This window comes from Clavelina lepadiformis, chromosome 1 (genome assembly GCF_947623445.1).
Source record: "Clavelina lepadiformis chromosome 1, kaClaLepa1.1, whole genome shotgun sequence".
Classification (NCBI taxonomy): domain Eukaryota; kingdom Metazoa; phylum Chordata; class Ascidiacea; order Aplousobranchia; family Clavelinidae; genus Clavelina; species Clavelina lepadiformis.
The window spans coordinates 1,694,869-1,703,078 of NC_135240.1; the positions used below are offsets into that span (position 1 = coordinate 1,694,869).

General features: G+C 35.0%; 1 pseudogene; it reads right to left on the bottom strand.

The window, feature by feature from the left end:
• Positions 1 to 1,298: 1,298 nt before the first annotated feature.
• Positions 1,299 to 2,300, bottom strand: LOC143452239 (uncharacterized; annotated as a pseudogene).
• Positions 2,301 to 8,210: the final 5,910 nt, after the last annotated feature.

Sequence of the window (8,210 nt, forward strand, 5' to 3'; positions counted from 1 at the left end):
TTTGTATTGTACAAATGTACATGGACAATTCTATTCGACCTATTCGAATGACCTTCCATAAAAACGGGGAATATTTACATAGTCCATTATTCCATGGTTCTATGTTGCGAGATTATCGCTATGCGCTCTACATGACTTCGTTCCGAAGCCAACTGTTTAAATTTTTTCTCTCATAGAAATTTAACGGACTGTAAGGGTATATTCTGAAATGAACAACAATTGTCGGAATTGTCAATGGTTCGGGCAAAACCGCGGCGGCATTAACTTTTATTGCTGGAGTTGAAAACGATGACATGTAATATTATAATGACAACTGTATGTAAAACATCGGCAAAAACGTTAATAGCTCGTTTTATAAGTAAAAAAAAGCTAAACCACAAATATATTTATATATGAACATGATGTAGAGAGGTTGTTAATTGTTATGACAAAAAGCCGAAGTTTAAACAAAACTAACTTCTTTAAAATAAGCTAAGTACTGTACGGAAAGTCAATGTTTACTTTTAATCCAGTTACCTTTAAGGAGGCGTCAACCACCAAAAAATGCCTTAAAATTGTTTCTTTTATTATACAGTAAATTTACTAAAAGGCTTATAATTCGAAAAATCCTGCATGGGACTCTCTGAAATTTTGCATGTCAATTTAGTATGCTTTTAACTACCATTCAATAAAAGGCCATCAAAAAACCATGATTCAACCATTTTTTACAGAGGAGCAAAATAAAAACTAGAATTTTTGGTCTAAAAAACCCATTTTTAGCTACTTTCATGCTAATTTTTAGCCTAATTCTGCACTCGACCTGGGACGTTAAAGCGCGCCAACTGCTAGGGTATATCCCAGGATTATATATCACGAGAGTAGCGATATTAACACTAGGCATTGATAAGGTTTCTTATCAGTGTGAGTTATCATATGAATTTTATCACACGAATTTTAGAGCACCTTGCATTGATAAACTTCCTGAAAAAACAAGCTGTTTGCCCAACACAACCATATGGTGCAATTTTATGTTTCATAAATACAACAAAGTCATTGATAAAAAATGTAAAAGTGAACAAATAAAACACAAAAAAATGGATGCAGCATCTGGATGAATGGTTTGTAAATATTTTTCGATGCTAAGTTTTGTCCAAAGACCACTTCAAAATATTTAGATCTCCTCAATAGGAGGTTTAATATTTGTTTAATGCATCTGTCATTAAACATTGTCAATGTCGTTTCACAGTGTGAATAGTTTCATGACTCCGCAAATTGTTCTTTTGGGAAAAGGAATGTTGACACACTTGGCAATAATAAGATCAATCTCCATTGTGGATTCTCATATGAGCTTTTAAATTACTCCTTTGGGTAAATGACTTTACACAAACTTGACACTGATAAGGTTTCTCATCAGTGTGGATTATCATATGAGCTTTTAAAGTACCACTTCTGGTAAATGACTTGACACAAATTTGGCACTGATAAGGTTTCTCACCAGTGTGAATTCTCATATGAGCTTGCAAACTTCCACTTTTGGTAAATGACTTGCGGAAAACTTGACAATGATAAGGTCGCTCACCATGGTGGATTCTCATATGAGCTTTTAAAGTACTTCTATCTAAAAATGACTTGTAACACACCTGGCATTGATAAGGTCGTTCACCAGTGTGGATTCTCATATGAGCTTTCAAATTTCCACTTGTGGTAAATGACTTGACACAAACTTGGCACTGATAAGGTTTCTCACCAATGTGCATTCTCATATGATATTTTAAATGGTAGCTTTGGATAAATGACTTGAGACACACCTGGCATTGATATGGTCGTTCACCTGTGTGAATTCTCATATGAAGTTTTAAATTGTAGCTTTGGGTAAATGATTTGAGGCACACCTGGCATTTATCAGGTCGTTCACCAGTGTGGATTCTCATATGAGTTTTCAAACTTCCACTTGTGGTAAATGACTTGACACAAACTCGGCACTGATAAGGTTTCTCACCAGTGTGCATTCGCATATGAGTCTTTAAATGTTGGCTTTGAGTAAATAACTTTTCACATAACTTGCAGTGATAATTACGCTCTCCAGTATGAGTTCTTACATGAGCTTTCAAACTGCCGCTTTAGGTAAATGACTTGTCGCACACATCGCATTGATAAGGTCGCTCACCTGTGTGAGTTCTTAAATGTTGTTTCAAGTTGCTTTTGCATTTGAATGATTTATCACAAAATTTGCAGGAAAATTTCTTTTCTTGTCCTTCTTTATTAAAAACGTCTTGTGAAATCCCATCACTGATTGATTTTAACAAAACGTCAACTGGCATACCAACTACTTGACGATCAATTGCGTTAATACTTAATATTATACAAACTTATAACCTATTTTCTGAAAAGAACTTAAAATATTTGAAGGTTTTATTGATAGGAGTAAACTCATATATTGGGTAAATGTTTTAATAAAAATAATCAATATCAATAATTGTTTGCAAAATTAATTACAAAGTAAAAAAAACAGTGACTGTCACATATAAAAACGAAATTCAAAAAGTTTCCATGTAATTTGCAAACTGCCAATGTGGATGAATGTCGATAATTTCGCTCACTCACATTCGTGTTACTTAGGGCTACCATATATCCTTTTTTTTAAAGAAAAATGAGTTGTGCTCAATGTATAGCCTACTGAAAAATGTCAAAATGTCCTCTGTTTTACATTTTTTGCATTCTTGCTTATATTTTCAACACAATTATCATTTTATGTGACTTTTAGGATTAAACGACATTTAACCGTGCGAAATTGACCGCGAATAAACTAATCAAACGCGAAGACAACTGTCCGGGGGGGGGGGGACAACTGACCGTGACGTAAATTTACCTAGAACCAACTGACCTTAATTCATATTATTACTTTAATCATATAATTTCATTAAACAACAATGCTAATATGCGTAAAAAATAAAATGTGTAGCGTTTGATAGCCAGCTTATAAAGCGGAGCGATGTGAACGGAAATATTCAACACAATATACACCAACATTTCAGAATGTGTGAACGATAAAAGCAAAGCGTTGGCAATGGGAATTACATTCAGTTAACACTAGCATGTTATGAAATCACCTGGTAACGCACTAAACGGCGTTTTCACATAAAGGTATTTAGGGCAAGTTTCTAAATATTAAACGACAATAATTGTGGTTTTATCAAGTTGCAGCGGCTGCCAAATATTAAATGCTAAATGCAGTTTTATCAATGAACAATATTTCAATAATTAAATGGCGCATACGTTTCCACAATTGATATAATGGTATTGGATGTGGCTCCCAAGCCACTACAGCGGTATACCATACCCACCATCACGCTATTTCTAAACATCTCTTATGCTCGCTCCGTTTTATCAATTGATATGATGGTCTGTATCTCACGGCAAGGAACAAAACTCCCATGTTTGGATTCTAATGCATCGCTTTTGTTACGTTGAGCGCAGTTTTTTTTTTTTTGGTAATCTCGCCGTTTCTTCCCGATTGTGCAATGAGTAACCCGCGTACTGTTTGCTAACCCTACAGAGTTAATAAGCGTCAAAAAAGCGTATTGTGGGAAACCAACAAACCGTGTATGCTATGGTCAGAAACGAACAGACCGTTGTCATGAAGGGTTATCTTGAATGATCTCCTCGACTACACCGAGTCGATAAGAGTTTACAAAAATCGAAAGGGAACAAAACCTATGAAAAAAGTTGAAACTTGGCATGACTTTATTAATTGTATCGTTTCCTCTTTTGTTTCTTGTGGAAAAGCATAAACAAAAAAGGATAAAATAAATTAACATCTTTTTAATTTGGTCTTAATGATCTTAATGATCTTAATGGTCTTAATGGTCCAAGCCACTTGTGTTTATTCAGCTGCCTGGCAAGCTGATTTGATATATCATCTTACTTGCCCATGACTTAAGTTTCGGGAATACAGTCAACTCCGCTTAATTCCGAGACTTTGAAGCACAACGACACCACGAAAATTTAATTTTGTGTCTGGCAAAGTTAAGCCACAGTACCACGACCACCGTCATTCTGGCAGAATCGTAGCAGAATCATAGCTTCTAAATGACAGCAGAGTTTCCGCTTATTTTTTTTATAAACTATATACAGTAGATTAATTAATTAATCTTCATCGCTCAATAAGTTTACTCTTATTAGTAAGTTTTTTGTTGATGTAACCCAACTAGTTGAATAGGTAGCCCTATAAGTTGTTAGTTGATGTTAACTTGGTCAACGCATTGCATTGCGTTGGCAATGGGGATTAAATTCAGTTAAAACAGGCGCGTTTTGAAACAACCTGGTAGAGTTAAAGTACTAAAATGAGTTTTTACATGAAGTTATTTAGAGCAAGTTTCCAAATATCAAACGGCAATTGAATAGTTATCCATAAAAAAAAACTTCAATCAATAACTGCGAAAACTTTTTTCAAAAATGATGTAATGGTATTAAAAACATCACCCAGGCCGCTACAGACTTTTGAAAATTGGTTGAAATATCGTGGACCGTTTCGAAATCCTTTGAAGGTTCTTTCGGAAAAACTAACCTATCATCCGGAAACAGTGAAACTTCAAAATTCATTACCCCCCTATTCCGTTAACATTCATTACCCCCTTTTTCGTAGCATAATAGCTAGTCACATGCAATATGTAATCCAAACTCACCCCTATCTTTACATGTATAGTTTTATTAAACTCATTGCCAAAACCCAACCAAAAATACCAACAACTTCTTATAATCTTTTTGGTGTTTGTACTCATTCTCTGTTCAACTATGTCAGTCGCCTGATTTGCAAAATCATACAGTTCATCAAAATCATACATTATCCGTTCCTTGTTTAACTGACATTCGATTATCCGGCCGAGTGATCAATGACTTTGGGAGGTGACAACCTGTTCAGTGTTCACTGAACTGATAAGAGAAATCAGAAAATAATTTTCCACTTGGTTCTTTTCTCCTTGTAGCCACTGCAGTGTACAGCGTCTCGCCTATAAGTTTTATCGAAAGTTTAAACAACCAACTCGAAATACGACAAAAGTGGATATTTCGGTATATTTTAGCGTCTTTGAAAGACCTTTCAATTTTCTGAAAAATAGATAATACCTCCTAAACAAAGACATAAACTAGACCTATTATAATTAAATATAATTATAAACTAAACAACTTTGCCACATTGTGAGCTCTTTAGTCAAGCGGATAGGCTTCCCATAGAGAGTAAAGGCATTTTAAATGAATTGGAAGAATTAAATTGAATCGAAATGTCCAAGTGCTAAAACGAAACAAAAGCTGGGTATGACCTCACACAGTCAAACTCAAAAACAATAAATCAAACAATCGTTTTTATTATTCTCATTTGTCACAGCTAAACCGTTATGTTTTATTTTTGCTAGTAAAATTGACATTGTCTTTATAATCGATTATAAATTATCGGCCATTTCATTGTGCGAATTAGGTATGTTAAGTTACGACATAATTTTCAAGTTGCATTTAGTTGAATGATTAAATCACTATGGACATACTTTACAATTGGCAATTGGCATCAAAAAGTACTAACCACGACCCGGAGATTTAAACCTGTCACGAATTCTGTATTTTTAAAGGCAAATACTTGAAAACCAATAATAAGTGTATTTGTTGTGCCGGCAATAAAAGGATTAGCATTTGGCTACCAATTGTAATCTTTTGCTAAATAGGGTTTACATTTGCCTTGCCATACTTCCAGTTACCATTTGCTAAATGGAGTTGAGAGATGGCTACTGGGTGTAACATTTTGCTAAATAGAATTATTATTTTGCTACCCATGGTAACCTTTTGCTATTTCCAATTACCAATTGCCACACAGAGTTAAGAAATGGCTACTGCGTGTAACAATATTTGCTAAATAGGATTAGTATTTGGATACCCACGGTAACATTTTGCTATTTATAGATTACGTTTGGCTACTTCCAGATTAAATTTTAAATCCTGTTTAATTCAGATTAAACTTACTCATAAAATGTGTAATTTATATATATACTGCCTTTGACTTCAGAAGATCACTTTAGCTGGGTTTTGGGATTCCCCAAATCTGAAAAAAAGTTAAATCCTAAACTTTACAGGGAAAGTGTAAAGAAGATGATGAAAGGATTCATTGTCAGGATTTAGAGCTTTAACAAACGGTGTTATGAGACCGTTTGATGTGCAGGGGCGGAAAAACAATTTTGTCTCTGCTTACGATTGGATTGAGTGTTACATTAGGCATGCCAACTTGAAATTTTTCACGTAAGGGCCGCTCCTTCTGTGTCCAATGTTTTTCACGTGCTCTGCTATCCAACATGCATATATAACATAGAAATTTATTGTATCCTTTTTGCTGACCTAGCAGAAAACTAACCATTTTGAGGTTAACACAAATGATCCAGTTGTGCTCATGTTATCTGAGCAAATCCATAACAATTCTGATGTGATCATGCCATTCCTTTAAGACAGTGGAGTGACCAACTGGAACAGCTTCATAAACATTTCCATTGTGTAAAAAGACACACTTGAGGCTCCGCTTGGAACTGGCCAAAAACAATCGCCATCGTTCTGGATCATACGAGGAGATACCCAGTTGTTCGAGAAGACCAGGTATATCGTTGCAATATACCAGCATATTTTCCTCTGAAAAATAGGGAAGAAAGAGTTCTTCTCTTTTTCGAAAAAAGAAACCTTTACATATTGATCTAGAACCGTTTTTTTCTTGAGTTTGGAGGCTAAGAGCTGAGCTTCTTGCTTGGACAAATCTAAATCACGTAATAAGTCATTCAGTTCTGATTGATTAAACTGCTGAATAGCTACTCTGGTTTCAACAAAAGAATGTTCAGATTCTGTATCTGTTCTTTTATACTCCATTTCCATAACCTCTTCCCTTTCCGATTCAGTTTCCTCACCTTCAGAAAATGTAAAACCACTAAAGACTGGAGGACGGAATCTATCAGAGTGCGGAACAGGTCGTACAGCTGATGGTATACTTGGATAAGAAAGCATTAGTCGGCTCTTCCTGCCAATTCCTTTCATATTTACCATGCAAAAGTAGCAGTCAGTCGTGTGATCTTGGGGTTCACGCCACACCATTGGAATGCAAAAAGGCAGACTCTTCCGCTTTCCTTTTCCGTTCAGTCTCTGAGCATTTCTTCGCAGTTATGGCACACAATATGTGGAGACCATTTCTTATCTTGATCGCCAAGATGTAAGCTCTGTAGGCAGGCTTCACAAACGATGTTATATTTCATCTTTGACGAAAAAAGCGTGTACACCCCACTCATATAACAAAAAGAATTAGGTTTATTTTTGCATTTACGAGTGAAAAATAAAGCTTATAACCTATCCTACAGCATCTATCCGCAATACCTCACTATAATAAAAATGCTTAGCTTCTTAAAACGCCCTTAAACAGCAGTAGGCTACAACTTACTTAAAAGAGCTGAAAGTTTTTATCTGAAACACTGGTACTGTACCATACAGACTGCGCACAGTAAATATGAGCCAGAAACAAAAAAATTTAAATTTTCGATTGAATAAAAACTAGAGCATTCATAAAAAAACTGATTGCAGATTTGAAATCAGCATCCCAAGATTGTGTAGAATCAGTTGAAAAATCTCATGCAACAAAAAATAAAAAAAAATTTGTTGACCAGTGAATTAATAACAAGTGATCCCAAAGACTAATCTGTAAGTTTCGTTGTTTGCGATTACTTGTAGGCTTGATCCATATTATATAATACAGCAGAACATCAAGTTACGCCCCACATTGTCATAATTCGTGACCATCTTATTGCAGTGAAGTTACTGATTCTTGTCACTGCAAACGGAGCCCATTTAATTAAGACATTCTTAATCCCGTTTCCACTTGCTTTATTAGTTATTTTGGTTTAGTTCCAACTTCCAACTTCAATACTACATTATTTGTTTGATTATTTTTCAAGGATCTTCCGATTAATCTTACGCGTAAGGCGTCGTCGTCAAGCATCAAGCCATCAACTTACGGTATGTCGTCACCTTCGAGTGACGTCAACGATAAAGGTAAAATTAAATGAATAACATCACTTTTCGTTTCAATACAGTGTGTCATTGCCTATGCCTTATAAGCTATACTTGGTTATTTAGAAATTAAAATCTATCGTTTGTCATAAAGTCCTTATTGCTAACCATAAATAAAAATAAGCAAAACATATATCTTAAACCGACAA